The following is a 15,004-nucleotide window of genomic DNA, read 5'->3' as shown; positions in this document are numbered from 1 at the left end:
ATGAAAACGCAAGGAACATGGTATTTGCTTTTCCTCAAATTATTACAAACCACCTTGCTACCAGGACTACTTAAAGTGAAGATGTTCTGTAAGTTTCACTGTGATTTGGATAAGAGATATATTGCATTAGCAATTACTGAAAAATTCTATATATTTTCATAAATTTTTTTTTTGTCTATTGGTCAAACACTGTGACTGCTGCAATTCTAAACTGGAAAGAAAACAGCACATCCAGTAGATAGTACTAGGTTGCTCAGAATAAGGCAGTGTTTGGGATTCTCTAGGTATCAAATGCTTCTAGGAGTGCTCTGAATATGTCACGCTTACGCCTCAGAGTATTTTTTATCTTTTTAAAAAATCATATGTTCAAATACCTCCATATGAAAGTATCCCAAATGAAAAATTGTTATAGAATCAGTAAAAGAATCTCACACAGCGCCACCAGATAATTCACAAACCAAATCTGTAAGAGTAGTTAAAAATCACAGCTGAGAGACTGAGAAAACAAGAATGTGTCAAAAAAAAAAAAAAAAAGAAATAGATTTGCTTCCTGAATTTAAATTCACATAAGGAAAAAGAAATTTTTAAAACCATCTGTTGATAAAATGTGTTCAGGAAGCAGTATTCTAGCAAAAAGAACTCCGCAATTTTTTCACTTCAGATTTCTTAATCCTGCTTTGGTCTCCACTTGACTTTGTGAACTGGTGTTACTTTTGTTTTTTTCCCTCTTTGCAAAGCCCTTTTTTCTGCTTGGGAAACAAGGATTTTTCCATCAAGTTTTTCTTAGCCATTCAGGATCACGTATTAGCAGCTGCACAGACTACTACTAATTTCTGAGTCTTGAATGATGCAAAATGAACTGCAAAAGTCTGTACCCACTACTTTGGGTAGGTCTGCAGTTAAATTAAATGCCCAGACTTTGGAATGTCCACGACTTTGGTGCACTGGGGCTCTTCACCCTGCATGAAGGGACTGCTTCCTCAGCACACAGCCTCATCCTGCTCAGCCTTACATACTGTGGTTGCAGTTGTCATACTATTCCCAAGTACCAAATGCTGCTTTGTTGGTGTTGGGGTTTTTTTTGGAAGGGCTTGTAAACGCATAAGGGTGGATAGTGCTGTTTCACCACAGTAACAACTCCAGAGCTCTTGGAAATAATTGGAGGCTGCTGTATAAACATGGCACTTTTAAGTATTTTGCCACTCAACCATTTGCCGTGCTGCCAAGGTTACCAACACTAGATTTGCAATGATCTGTCTTGCCCTGATAGACAGAGATATGATGTGTCAGCTTTTCTTTGCTCAAACAATAAATGCAAACTTGTTTTCTTCTGAAATGGGAAGCAGTTTCTTCAACAACTTTGAGCACAGAATTTAATATGTCGGTATTTGAACTCTTACACCAGATCTGCTGCCAGGAAATGTTCATGATGAAAGTATTCTTATGAAAAATAAGAACAGCAAGATAAAAAATGGAACGTAAGAGAAAATAAGACCTTCTATGTTAATATACAAATAATTCAGTATATTATTTCTCTGATAGTTAAAAATTATGTGGAAAATGTAAATGTAGATCTAGAAATGTACCCATCAAGGAGAAAATTCTATGCATTAACAGCCAACACTTTGGCATATGTTAAATTTTAAAACATGAATTTAAACAGCATTTAACTGGTAATACTGGAAAGATTCTGGATTAAGGAATGCTTCTTTTAATGCTGTGTCAAGGTGAAATCTTAATGCCCAGATAATGGTTTCAAGTATTTAACTAATTGCTCAGAAACAGAACCATAAAGCAATTACAACAGATTTTGTACACCTTGTTGAAATTGGTTGGAATTTTTCCAGTGTAGGCCTGACAGAACTGGGATCTCCCATAGCTGGAGACTGATCTTGCAAGGTACTGATGATGCTGCTAAGAGTAGTTACCCTTTGATACTCGACCTCTCACTAGAGCAAACCTCCATGTACCATGCAGATCACAGTAAGTGTGAAGTCTTTTCTTAGCTGACTATGCAGGAAGTGCAGCGCTTAAAAGAGCATGACCAAATGTGGGGCATGAGAAGGACATGCTCTTAATTGCATGGCCCTGCACAATTTACCTGGCAATGCCATTGGCTGGTTTCAGTGAGGGGCACAGAACCAAAATGGTCCTTTCTAACTAGAGAGCAGTGTTACAGAATGTGGAGAAATGAGCATTAGTAAAAACATTTCCATTAACTTGCAATTTTCAGTCCAAAACTTAAAAAAAAGAGGTAAGAAATCAGAAGCAAAATCCCAGCACATGTGGAATTCTAAGAGCTCATGCTAAAGCCTTTCTAATGCGTGTAACTTCATTATCTCATGTTTTCACTTCTCTTAAGATATATGAACATATTCTTAACATAGACTGACTCTATAAGATTCAGTGAGAATCAGAAGTAATTTTCTGAGAACAATATAAGCCAAGCTAACCAGAATGAAGACAAGCAGAGTTCCTATCAAATTGCAGCTATGTGGGATTTCTTAATCAAACAGTATTTACGAAAATGACCAGGAAAGGAGCACTAAAAACTTGTCATTAAATTCTTAGCTTTAGCTGTGTTTCATTAGAAACCTATAGAAGAGAAATACTGAAATATGCTATTGAAACAGGTCTCAAAACAGTTGGCCTAATGGGGACACAAAGGCACGCTTCTTGGCTGTCTTGGTTACAGATAAACACAAGTGCAACTTTTATTTACATCTGTGAAGGTAGGTATGAAGTTTCCGTACATTATTTTTTCAGAAATACTGCAATGAAAAAGTTATTTTGGATTGGTCTAACATGAATTTTGAACCATGTAGGCTTCTCTGGCACCCCTAATTGTTGTGGGCATAGAAGCAGCACGACATGAAAGGCTCATGATCAGCCACACTTCTGTCTATAAATACCTTCTAAAGTTTAGCTCTAGATCCATCCCCTTGTGAAGCACTATTTACTGACATAAGCTAGTAACACTCAGGTTTTTGCTCAAGAAGAGCTTATGAACTGATTCCACTTCTGACATGACATGACAAGACATAGCAACAGGAGTTGCTATGTGCTGTTACATGTTAGGGCTTAGAATTCCAGCAAACTGACATTTAAAAATCAATTTCAAAAGAAATAAATGATGAAAACAGTATGATAAAAATGCAATATTAACATGCATTATTTAGATAAAAACTATAGCAATATAAAACAGAGTATTTGAAAACAATGCTTTCCCTTGAAAGACTGAAATATGATGTAAAATTACTAAGTATTTTTCAGAGATAGTAAGAACTGGTACCCCTATTTAATAAGTAATTCATCTGAAACATCGGTCAGGGACTGAATGAGATTTTTCAGAATTTTCTCGAAACATAGAGGTTTGAAAAAATTATTATTTTTGTTCATCATGTTTAATGCCGCAGATCTAAAGGTCAGTGGATTCCAGTGGGCTTGTCATACATACATTCAAGACTTTGCCATGAGGAGTTCCCAAACAGTTAATGTGACAGTAGCAAATCAGATATTAATTTCATTACTGAGTGGAGACAGGCTATGAGGGAAAAAAAACAAGAAACAGAAACACTGAAAAAAGGGATGACAAAGGAGAAAAGGGAATGAGAAAATCTGGAGTAAAGTGACGGTAACAGCAACTGTCAAAACAGAGTCCACATAACGTTCTGTGGGCTTTTCAAAATCCTCACAGTTCATTTCTAGAAATATACCTAACTGCTGGATCCTCTGGCTGTTTACTCCCTGAGAAAATGACTTGCACAGTAGAGGTGAGAAAAGCATTTTATGTCCCAACAATGAGAGCGTATCTTCTGAAAAGACAAAATGGGGCAAGAGAAGGGCATAAAGTTAGAGACTGCTGGCAGAAACACTGAATTTTCTGCAAAAGGTCAGCTCTGATTCTGCAGCATTTCTAAAGAGGCCCCACCAATGTAATTCAGTCCCCATATCTGTTTGGTAACGTATGTTGTTTTCCTTCACTTAAATTTCTCACGTAAAGGTTTGTATACCTCAAAATAAGAATGTAAAACAGATTGGTTGTTTCAACCATTGCTACAGATAAATAGTCTTACATATGTCTGGAATACTCCATTATTAATGAGTTAGACTTCGAGAAACCACCCTTTAAAATCTAACTATAGTGGAATGCTGCTCGAGAAGAGAAGAGAAGAGAAGAGAAGAGAAGAGAAGAGAAGAGAAGAGAAGAGAAGAGAAGATTCCACTGAAAGACTTGAATTACAGTAGTATCTTACATTTTGGTATCGTCTTCTAGGTTCCAGGAACCCATAATGGGAGTGATGAATGCAGAGGGCATGTCAAAATGGAAGGCAAACCAACCTAAACCTACAGGGTACTCCAGCCCTAGACCACGGTACTGTGCAGGTAAATTCAAAGTTTGCCAGGGTGAAGATATAGAATGCTGAGGAATAATGAGCCTTTACCTGAATTCTGAGTCTCTACTTCCCTGTGTCTTTATGTATTTCATCTGCTTAAAACATAGAAAAACATTATGGGAGCAAGGCTTAGAACACCACAAAGGAAGTTCCCTAACAGTTTTAGATGTTTACCTGCAATGGCACTGCTTGAAACCCAAGTACAGACCAGACCTCAACACAGTTTTTCTTCCTCATGCAAAATACTCCTTCCACTGGGTCAGATGATGGCAATGTGCGCCCTAATTCCCCACACCTCATACCTTCAGGTTATGTCACAGAGGAACAGCTATGCTGTTTTATGCCTCCCAGGGAGAATATTGCCGTTTGTGGTGATCCTCAAAAATGGGCAGCATCCCTGGCTGCTGGGCTGTGACACAGCTTCCCAGCTGTTGGGAGGACCCTTCATGCAAGGGGCAGGCTTACCTGTTTGGCTTACCCAGCATATGCAGTCTTGGAGTTTCAGCAGTGCACTGGAAAGGGCTGTGAATGTGCCAATTGAGTGTCAGATGGAAGAAAGGAGCAAGTAAGAGACTGACAAAGATGATGTCTGTTCTACTTTTAGCACTCACTTTCTACTTTTCTCACTTTCCTCCCTTTTCTAGGAGGCAGGTGCAAGTGGTCTAGAAATTGACTCACCTTCAGCTTTGGCTAAAACAAAGTGGCATGGGCCACTGTGTTTCATGAGGAGCACCAAAATGGTGTGTCAAGCTCTCGAGGATGCTAGCACCTCTGGGATCAACCTTGTCAGGACAAGCAAGACTGCTGTCCTGACTGCCGGTGAGGTTTATCATTAGGCAAGGTGCTGTAAGCTCTTCCACTTCGTCAAAACTAAGTTACGCTGCATTACTGCAGACGTAGAATTTCCAGAATTTTCAGAATTGCTGTTCCAAACATAGAAAAATAATAGAGTAATAAATTCACTTTTAGGTCTGTTTGCCCTTTACTAAATCTGGCCTCCAGTTATGAAAGATAGATCTATAAAGGGAGATACTAATACCTTGTATCTTCAAGTCCCAAATACCTATTAAAGCACTTCCAAAGACAAAGGTACAAATAAAGAATCAGTCTATAGAGGTCAGCTATTTTGAAAATTCTAGCCTTAGTAAATAACCTTCGTTTTTCTTCCATTATTTGCTTTCTGAACTGGAGATATGACTTAAATGATTTCATTTTCAACTTGCAGCTTAAATTGAGTAAACAGATTTTGTTCTTAATAAGCAAACCCACCTTAACTCAGTTCCACAGAAAATAGTTTGATATTTTTGCCATCCCTTTCCATCATTTTAGATGCACGTGGTTTGTATAATTAGAGAAATTTTTTACAAGGAATCTATTCAGAACAACATGCGCATCTTACCCCTTTGTGAAAGGAGTAAGCCAGGGTATACTTACTCTGCACTATCATGCACTACTTGGTCCTGAAGGGGTATGTTAAACTATCCACATCTGAGCTTTTTTATCAAAACATTCCCATGTAGACCAACTCCCATTATTCAAAATGGGATTTGAGTCCCTGGAACACGTGTAGTCTCTGATACACGGTACTAAGTTTGCAATCACTTCAGGACATAGAAATCAGTGAAGATATGCCAGCCAACCAAAAATGAATAAACACTGTCAGAATTTGCTTCTAGAACCTGATACGCTCAAAATTACAAGAAAATTTTAACCATGTAAGAAAATTCCAGTGAATGTTTACAGAAGCTGAAATGTCTAAGTTGAAGGAAAATGAGACTTTATATGGTAAGAATGCTCAGTAATGAACTTGCTCCATATCCTGAAAAACTCTTCTTTGGAGGGAGACAAAGATCTCCCTGACTTTACTCATTGTGGACAGTCACAGTTAAATCATCAGGACAATTTCCTAAGTGAGGTACTATTAAATGATTTTTAAGAGTTGTGGGATCTAGCATGCCACACTGAAACAACTTACTGAAATGCTTTTAGTACAGCCTGTGAAAGCAAAATGAGGTTTTTTATTTCCAAGAGTTTTCTGAAGTGGAAGATCTCAGTATTTTTTACTTCACAGTATTTTTAAGGTCAGAGCTTTAAGCTGTTACTGTTTATAACATCTACAGCGCAAGAAATCACCTTGTATGGATTCAGAGGGCATTATGCTACTGGTATTATCATGTATAACAGTATTGATTCTTGCAGTGAATATTGACTGCTTTCCTTGTTTTCTTATGTATCATAACATTATTTTTGGTATTTAACTATAGTTTTATCAGGCCACATTCTGGTTATCATGGTGCAATCTCTTACCTTACTTCTTAACTTTCATCTGGCAGTTGAAACAATGCTAACATCTCCAACAGAGGTTGGATACAGCAGCAGTGCCTGTGATTCAGAATCCCATGATCGACATTATCACTCTCCCCACCTGACACACACACTTAGAGGAGTACCATGGCAATGACTGCAAAGATGTCTAGGGAGCACAGAGATCTCCATAAATGCTACTCGATTGGTATCTAGCTGGGGCAGACCTCTGGTTTGTTGGCATAAAGATGGTTTTGAATCACGATTATAAAAATTCTTCCCTGTTGAGCTAAGTGTTGCTGTGCTTTGTTTCTGCTCAGCTAATACTGACTAGCAGCAGAGTTTCATTTAACATGTGCAGTTAAACAGTTAAAATGCTTTCTGTTATGCCTGTCTCTACACAGCTTTCTTTAACTTATAGATCTGGAGTATTCTTTTCATCATTTAATTTGTAAAGTATTTCGAAGCAGTCTTTTTTGTTAGCGTGCTTTGGAAAGGAGGTAGTAATTTTGAAGGTTTGTAATTCAGGGAAAATTCAGACAGTTCAATAAAAAACTGGCCAAAATTGAGTGTCAGAAGTATGTTTTAAAATAGCCTTAGGAAACAATCTTCCATTAATTAGCTCTCAGAAATTACTATTTGGTGCTTATTGAAAACATGAGAATTCCCACTGTAGACTGCAAAGGGAAACAAAAGTAGAAATTACATAAAATTAAAAACTTTAAGCAACACTATGATAATCTTTTTGTGCACAGGAATGCAATCAGGATGAGATTTTTAGGTGACTTTCTCAACTTCTCTTGAACTTACAGGAACTTAAAATTTACAACTGTTTTATAGAAGTAACAGATGCATATGTCAAGTAAGGAAACTTTGTCTTTGAATTTTCCCAAGGAGATTCATGATGACTTTGTCACAGGCTGGAAGGGACATCTAGAACTAACTTGATCCAAACCTCCTGCTCAAAGCAGCGTCAGCTACAGAGAGTTGCTGAGGGCCATGACCAGTTGAATTCTGAGTATCACCAAGGATGGAGACTCCAGAACCTCTCAGTGCACCTGTTCCAATATTCTACCTGCCTCACAGCACAAAGGGAGTTTAAAAAAATTTTTAATCAATTTTTTTTATATTTCAATTTTTACCTGCCGTCGGATCACTGTATACCACTGAGAACTGCCTGACTGCATCTTCTTTACAGTATTCCATCAGGTATTTTTTATACATATTGATAATATCCCCCTCCAAGACTTCTCTTCTCCAAGCTAAACAATCCCACGTCTGACAGCCTTGCCGTTTATGTGGGATGCTGCCTAACCATCTCTAAGGTAGTTGACTAGATCTGCTCTGGTATGTCCTTTCCTCTTTTCTACTAGGGAGCCCACTGCTGGACCCAGTATTCCAGATATGGCCTCAACAGCCCTGAGTAGAAAGGAAGGATGAGCTCCATTGACCTGCTGGCAACATTTCCTAAAGCAGCATAGGAGGCTGCTGGCCCACTTTGCACAAGGGCACAGCACTGGCTCATGTTCAACTTGATGTTCACCAGAACCCCCAAGATCCTCTTCTGCAAAGCTGCTGTCCCAGAGTGTATGGGTGTAGAGGTTTATTCCTCCTTAGATTTTGGACTTTGGAACACCAGTCATAAAAACAGAAAAATCACTTTCAGAGCTACGCTCACACAGATGAACATTGCCATGCACCCCTGAGCTCCTCACACAGTTCTGTTTCATGCAAAAAAAGCCACTGCCAACATATATATCAGACTGTCAGAGAGATACTGCCAGTTCTGGTTTCAGTGTGCCAAGTGCACACATTATGTAAGCATATCAAGTGCTTGAGAATATGTAAGGACATTTACAAAAGTGTGTGCACAGTTGTGCAGACCTGTATCTTAAAATACAATTCTGAGTGATCTTTCTGTTGACATCCCAGACCTAGTGGACTCCATGTATACAGCCAGCTCCCTATTTGATGAATTCTAACAGACCACCACTCTATCATTCCATAAACCAGACTCTCTTCCATAACAGAGATCTGCATCTTTCTCCCCCCATCTTCTTACTATTACAAGTATTTTTCCTTTTTCTTTGGAAAATGCTGACTCATTTTCTTGTTGCTGTACTTTCTCCAGTTTTGACCATGGCAACTAATACTACAAGGATGCACAATGTAAATAATTTGAGATATTTAATTTCTGCTACATTATACAGCAGAAAATGTGATGAAAGGACCAAACCTTACTCACCTTCTTCAGAAGACAGCTCATTAAAAATCACTAGGAACTTTTAGTATGAGAGCAGGAATTGACCTGAAGTCCTGAGAAAACCAACGCTGAAAGAAGGGTTTACTTTGATTGGCATTCCTAAAAGATATTTCAATTTAGATTATTTTTATTTCTAATCTTTACTCCCCTTTGCTAAAATTTCACTATTTCTATAAGAAAAAGATAACAAGTAAAGAAGAGGTTGTAATACCTAGGAGGGCCTATTCAGTTGGAGACTTAGTTTGAAGTTTCCTTTTTCAAAAATATTTTTTTAGTAAATAGATTTTTAAATACACCACAGTATAAAAATGTCCTTGTTCATCCTCAGCATTTTTTGAGTTAAAGACCTTAATATTTAGAGAAATCCTGAAATCCTCAGTGAGAACTCACGTTTGTCAGATACAGATTGTTCAGATGCAGCCTTTGCTTACTGAGTGCTGGGTAGCAGCAAGTACATGAGGGAAGGCATCGTTCTATGCACAACCTGGTTTATGTATCTTTGCTTACTTTTTATGAAATCTCTGCTACCAGCAGCCATCAGATTTGAGCTAGATGGGGTGATACAGTTTAATCCAGTGTGGACTTTATAAGATTTTATGTTCCCATGCTACCTTGTCTTTTTTTCATTATCTCCTTTGTCTTTCTTTCTCTCAGTTTTTAAAACGTAAGTGTGACTTTCACTTCCTCTCTTCTCTAGCTGAATCTGTTTCTGTTGGCATATTAGTGTATCCTTTTTCAATAGGTACACTTGCAGCTTTCTCTTCTTGTTCACATTACACCACTGTCCCACTCTGATGTCTGCCTAATATTCCAAAACAGATATGCCCATGACCAACGTATTTTTCTATCCTCATGACTTCTATCTTGCTCAGTTCCTAATGCATTATCTCTACCTCAGCATTTCTTTCCCTTTCAACAATTTCCAGATTTCTTCCCAGAGCTGCCTTCCCCAGCACTAGAGGATTTGTTTTTGTTTCTCTCCTTCCAAGTCTTTGCATCTTTTCTCTTTGTTACCTTGCTTAGTCTTGCAGAACAAGTGAATTAGGAAAGGAAATAGGTGCCTCTTCTAATCGCCCGAGTCAGGCATGCACTTAAGTCTCAAATGCACTAGTGCCTACAGGAGTTGGACTAGGTGATCTCCAGATATCTCCAGAGGTCCCTTCCAACCCTAACAGTTCTGTGATTCTGTGAAATCCCCATATATTCCAAGAGGAACAGCGTAACAGTAAGCTGTCTGCTAATTTTCCAAGGAAAACATCAGTACAAACAAGATAAATGAATTTAGTATTGTCTTAGTGACACCAACTTCTCAAATAAGAAAGAGTGCCCTGCAACACCTCAGGCAGATAACCTAAGAGACCAACTGAACATTACTGATGGAATTAACAGAATGCTTTGAAACATTATAGCCTAGTAACATAAACAGCTGCTTGCTATTATTCCTTCTAGGTGAGAAAGCAACACGTTTTCTTTAATAAGACCTTTTTGTATTACCCAGTGCAGTGCTGTGCATTTTGAACTAAAGCAGTGAACTAAATAAGCCTCCATCCCATCTGCTGACTAACAGTGGTTTCTGAGCAACACACTACCCTCCTGACTATTTAATACCGAGGATGATTTAATGCATTCCTGTCCCTAAGCATTTTTCTTCCTGATACTTTTTCTTCCTATCCAATTAGATTCCTATTCCAGATTCTATATAATATGCACTACATCAGTCTTTCTGCTGAGCTGAAGACTCTATCTCTGAGACTATTTATTACTCCTCTCCTATTTCTTTTCTACCCTGAATTCTTGCTGTATCTTCATCTCCCACCCTTCCTCACAAATACACCAAAAAAGTTTATTTGTCTCATATGCCTTTCCTCAGCTACAGGAGGGTGGGGATGTGAAGCACATCTTGTAAAATGTCTGTCAAACCAAACAAGTCATTTCCAGAGTTTCTAACACCTACCAGTTGTTATGGATATCACAGTATTATCACAGTTATTTAAAACAGTTTTAGATTAGCCAAATGTCAATCTTGCAGCAACTGCACAACCTTCAGGACATCTTTGTGTGTATGACAGACTTCCAACTGCGAAATGATTGCTTAAAAAAACTCAGTACTTTCTAAATGAGCACGTATCGATTGTTTTCTTTATGGGGGAAAACACTTGGAAGTTACAAAATAGGTTAAGCTATTCAAATGTATTATCTTTGTTTATATTATATGAAAGCACACAAAACAGATTTCACTATTGTTTGTTTTCACGTTTTCAGCATACTGATTAAAAAGAACTATGTCTATTCACTGCTGGTTTTTTTTTTAAATTCCCACCGATTTTAGTATTTTAAAAATGTGTATTTTGTTTGAGGAACAAATCAGAGGTCAAAAAGGCACCTTAAGTGACTTTGCACAGTCTTACTTGAAAATGGTGGTAATTCTACTAAAATAAAATCTTTTTATGTTTGGTTTGTTACTGTGGGTTCCCCTTACATACCAAGCCTATGACAGATTTCTCATATATATTAAAGTGATGAAATAAATTTAATGGGGATTAGGCAGAGCTGCAAAAAAGTTTTGGTTTTTCTTCCAGTGGTGCACAATGGCTTATGGTAGACAAGCCAGATGCAGACAGTTCTGACAAAGTGTAATGAGACATCAGTCAGGGGGTACATACAGATATAAATGCCCCAGTCACCATACTGGCATATCAGTGTATCACATGGAATCAGCAGCATGAATTCCCATTTTTTAGGAAACAGCTACTTATGCTGGTTGATCTTGCACTGAGGCATAGTCTCAAGTATGTGATAATACATTCTGTCACCATGGAAAGGAATGTACATAATGTAATACCAAAGAATAAATTACAACGTTATATGCTGGCAAACTTTTCATTCTTATTTCAACAAACAAGGGTTTAAAAACACGTAGAATGTAAACACAAGTTTTCAGACTAGTATTTGTATTCCCCTCGCTCAATTTTCACCTAATTTTGATAAAATTTTGTTGAGTCTCTAGTTGAGCTGAGCTAGTTGTCCCTTAACTATTCAATTAGATATACTCAATGGAAGACTGGGCAGAAAGCTATTGCTATTTCACCCTCGAAGGGCATGGCTTCCTGCTTGATCTGTAGTGATACGCAGTAAAATCCTGTTTGTCTTACATAAAAGCATCCAGTGAAATCAGAAGGATATGTTCTTGGTAAGGGGACCAGGATTTGATCCAAAATTGTACTATGGTAAGGATATGGGCATTCTGCAAAATTTGTGGTCATACACCTCTATGCATAAAACAGAAACACAAGTTAATGCTTTTCCTGAAAGTTTCCATAATGGAGTATTTAACAAAGATTTGCACATGAATACGGCTTTAATTCAACGTAAGTTGCCTCCTACCCAGAAATTGCTGCTAGTTTTTGATGAGCCTGATAGGCCATCTCACATCCTTGGGTTCGAGTTTTGTGCAATCCTGCATGCAGAGAAGGACAGGTGACTGAGACATCCCCAATGGAAATGACCAGCTCCCGATAGAGAGCCACCTGGGTATTGAAATCCTGGACAAGCTGAAAAACAAAAACAATTTACATACATGAGAATTTTTAAGTACATTGGTAAAAACAATTCAGTTTTTTAAAAACATGCCCAATCTAGGGCTTGTTCCTGCTGCTCAAAATTTCATAGCACATAGGATCAAGAGCACACAATTCAGTAAATGACTAGAGCCTCCATGGCAGCTGCTTCTTCTGTGAGCTATAAATGTTCATCTGTAGGAAAGTAGTGTTTCTGCTTTTAATATCTGAAAGTGTTTGAGTTATTAGTATTAAATATTAAGCAGACAAAAAAACCATCTGTTTTACTAGTAGCATGAGGTTATTTTTTGCTATCATGAAAGACGAAAATATCTCCAGAAATTATTGCCTTTGCTCCTCCTGCTTCCTGATTAACAGCACATTTAGGGATTGGAATGTAGCATTTGCTTTTAAATTGGCAATTTTGCTAATTTATTTTGTAATGATTTCTGTTCTGTCACTTTCCTTCAACCCAGATTTTAGTCTTAAAACTCATCTGCTGTTACTGGCTGAGAAGATGTACCAGACAGGCATTTTCCTGTTAAAATTCCAGAAAGCACCTTTTCTAAAGTGCATGTGGGAAAAAGAAACAAAGGAGTAAATAAACACTACAACCTTTACAGAAATCCAGGATCAGGCAGATACATATGGACATTGTCAGATAAATGGGTAATTTCACAATGATGGAAAGATCATTATTGTTTAGTTCCACTGATCATGTACATGGAATTATATTTTAAGGAAATTAAGCATTTGCTGTCTCCTGAAAGAATGCACATAAGACCATTTGCTCCACATGGTGGCGGGGGAGGAAGGATTGGAGTAATAGAACAGAATATTTATTTATCTGTGTTTTGACCTCAATTTCCAAACTACATGAAAACAGACAAGAGTAATTGCTCATAATACTGCAGTCATCATTACCACCAGAAGTTCAACACACCCCAACATAAAAACATGCTAAGAACCTGGAGTCTTTCAGAGCTACCAATTTTTAAAGTCAAGCCCTCAAATTCTCATGCTCAGAAAATAAACGAGTCGCTTCCGCAGTGTTACATCCATACCCTTCATGCATCCCACTGCAATGAACTGTATAGCTGAGAAATGGTATCAAAAATAGTTTTGGCCATGCTTTCTTACGTTTCATTTTACAAATAGCAAATAGGTTTCTCTGCTTCAGGAGCAGCAAGTCAACCCGAGCGCGTTCCAGTACATCTGCACCCTCCCACACCCACATCCCAAACAAACCCAAAAGCACACATTAAACAAAGCCCTAGGCACAATATTTGCTAAACAGGTCTTCAACTCTTATCATTCTGTAGCTTAAGAGAATGCATCAAGGCAGCGGAGAGGAAAAAAATTGTACTATATTGTGTCATAGTGTGATTATTTTGCATTAGGAAGAAAAGTGTCGCATTCTACAACTGGTAACTGGTTGCACCAGACGCATTTTGCCAGTTCTCACCTGATATCCCTTGTCTAAAAAGACTCATTTGGCCACCTGATCATTGCTCAGGAAAACAAAACCACACATATGTTGCTGAATCAAGAAGAGAAAAACCACACTGATTTTACCTCCTGAATCTTACTGCAACTTGACAACCCACCTGTAAAACATACTTTATTTCTAATCAGTCAATTCTAAAAACTTCTCTGTAACTACCCACATCATGCTGTTGGGAATGAGAAAAAAGGCAGAACCCAGTAACATCCACTTGTTGGGTATATTTATAGAGCTACTGTGGCAGCTTTTGTTCCTCCATGAACTGGGAATTGCTCCCAGTTTTGAAGTATCAGAGTGGATAATCTGCCAGCACATTTTTCAGCACCAGAGGAAAAAAAATTGCCAGAATCCAGCAGAATAAAAGTAGCAGCTCCATTTTCAATGCTACTGGACAGAGCTTTAGCAAGACACAGATCAGTCAAGGAAAGTAGCAGCGACTTCATGTTTTTTCTACATCTGTCACTAGCTAGAGGGGCAATTTTGGGGCCCAGTGTCAGGCTGACTGTAGCTCAAGGAGCCTGAAAGGGGGCATACGGCGCTGATTTGGAGGAAAGTGTCAGGATGCAAGCATTTTGAACATGACTGGGGAAAAATCTGATACCAGAATGTGACAGTCCAAAAATAACACAGACGCAGGTGTTCCACCTCAGGTTTTAAAATTGCAACGAGCTACTCTGGGACGATTGGTAACAGATACCATATATATCAAGGACAGAATTTCAGGGCCTCTAATTCTGTGTCCTGATTTAAAAGGATTTTAGGGCAAGAGTGTGGTTGCTGCACAAGACAGCAAGCAGACAGTGCAGTGATTCATTGGAGGGAACTATTTACTCATTTCGGCTTCAGTGAGCGCAAGTCTGGGGACAGATTTAGACGGATCTACCAAAAAGCAACTCCAGCTGCTCTGCAGTGTGTGTACCAGGGCGAGGACTCCTGCTCCCGCTGGACTGTTCAGGAGACCGCTCCGCTTCATGTCCCG

The 15,004-nt window shown here is 38.3% G+C and overlaps 1 protein-coding gene across 1 annotated transcript in view; it reads right to left on the bottom strand.

The window, feature by feature from the left end:
- Nucleotides 1–12,412, bottom strand: part of RGS7BP (regulator of G-protein signaling 7 binding protein) — a 28,632-nt gene extending 16,220 nt beyond the window's left edge. Inside the window, exon 1 of the mRNA XM_017736438.1 lies at nt 12,349–12,412. The gene's annotated coding sequence lies outside the window, so the exon portion shown is untranslated. The remainder of the gene's footprint in view (nt 1–12,348) is intronic.
- Between the last annotated feature and the right edge of the window lie 2,592 nt (nt 12,413–15,004).

The sequence above is a fragment of the Corvus brachyrhynchos genome, unplaced genomic scaffold (genome assembly GCF_000691975.1).
Source record: "Corvus brachyrhynchos isolate BGI_N302 unplaced genomic scaffold, ASM69197v1 scaffold1786, whole genome shotgun sequence".
NCBI lineage: Eukaryota > Metazoa > Chordata > Aves > Passeriformes > Corvidae > Corvus > Corvus brachyrhynchos.
The sequence above is the reverse complement of the archived record's forward strand: the minus strand, read 5'-3'. Positions and strand labels throughout refer to the sequence as shown.